The 1,420-nt window shown below is 47.1% G+C and overlaps 1 protein-coding gene across 1 annotated transcript in view; it reads left to right on the forward strand.

Annotated features, from left to right (window-relative positions):
• The first annotated feature begins 1,233 nt into the window (after nucleotides 1–1,233).
• UBXN2A (UBX domain protein 2A) overlaps nucleotides 1,234–1,420 on the forward strand; it is a 29,541-nt gene continuing 29,354 nt past the window's right edge. Inside the window, exon 1 of the mRNA XM_010840544.1 lies at nucleotides 1,234–1,289. The gene's annotated coding sequence lies outside the window, so the exon portion shown is untranslated. The remainder of the gene's footprint in view (nucleotides 1,290–1,420) is intronic.

Consider the following 1,420-nt stretch of genomic DNA (forward strand, 5'->3'; position numbering starts at 1 on the left):
TCCTAAATGGACAGAATTTTGAGTCCAGAAATAAACCAACACATCTAGGGTCAGTTGATTTTTGACCAGGGAAGTGTTCTCTCGTTATCAAATGGTGCTGGGACCAAAAAAAGAAGACAAAGAAGAGGGAAAAGAAGAGGAGGCATCATATAAAGGCCATCCATAGAAAAGTCTCTTTATCCTAAGGAATCAAAGTAACTCCTTACTGGTGGCTTCAACAGACAAGATCCCTGGAGAACAAGTTTGAAAGCTGAACTAACCACAGGATCTCAGAATTGCTCACCTGAAGAAGAGTTCAAAAGATTCACAGGGTGCCTTTACTTGCATGGGGATGGCAGGGATCTACAGATGAAGCCCAATATCAACTTGAATCCCAACATTAAAAACTTTCAAGTAAAAACAAATAGGCAAATGGAGATCATATTTGAAAGGATTATTCCAACAGGGATGAGGGTGGGATTGGGGGGTGGAGAAACTATAGAAATAAAGCCAGAGGATAAATACAAAGGGAAGAACACTCAATTGTCCCAAAACAACAACAACAAAAAAGTCCTGGATTTAGATAAAGAGAGACTTTATTGGAAAGGATTATTCCAAGAAGAGGAAAAGAAACTACCGCAATGGGGTGTGGTAGCTGAGGCGACAACCATCACTATCAGGGAATGCTATCACGCACTGAGGCCTGCAATTTACCTCCAGAGTTAGACAGAAAAGGGCCCTTCTTTGAGAGGGAGGAGGAACAAAGACTACACAGAACTGGGCATAGGGCCAGGGGGATGGATGGGTGGAGGTGGCAGTTGATCACTCAGCACATCAGGGTGGTTTATGTGGAGGTCAGCCTACTTTTCCGAGTGATGGTGAAGGGGGGATTGTAGGCTGGATCAGGTTGAGAGTGGGTCCAAGTTTTAGGAGCCTGGAGGAAAGAGAGAATCTTAAGTTTGGTCAAAACAAGGTAGCTGGTATTTTGTCCAGATTGTCAGTGGGCACAATCAGTAAAGACAATCAATCATGAGGCAAAGAGAACGGCGATTTGGAGGGTCTAAGTCTGACCTTGTCATGGGTAAACAAGGGGACATTCGTGAGTCTGAATAAACCACGTGGGGGAAGTGTGGTTTCTTGCTGTCAGCCCTTCCAGGGACACGAAAGGGTCGCGGGGGGATGGAAGGGGCGGGGAGGGGGTGTTTTTAACCGTCGCTTTCCGGAATCTCGGGTCTCAGGTAAAGTTCAACATGGTCAGAATGCAGGGAAATCTCTCCACAGATTCAATCAGAGGCTGACGAAGTACACAGGTAAGTTGGTGCTGAGTTCTGAGGTGAGCCCACACCTAGCTCCCTGCGTTTTCCGCGCCGAGTGAAGAGATAAGAAGCTCAGCGTCCGCAGGAGGAAGGAGGCGGCCGCCATCGGCGCGGGCCACTGGGCG

This window comes from Bison bison, unplaced genomic scaffold (genome assembly GCF_000754665.1).
Source record: "Bison bison bison isolate TAMUID 2011002044 unplaced genomic scaffold, Bison_UMD1.0 scf7180017864145, whole genome shotgun sequence".
Lineage (NCBI taxonomy): Eukaryota > Metazoa > Chordata > Mammalia > Artiodactyla > Bovidae > Bison > Bison bison.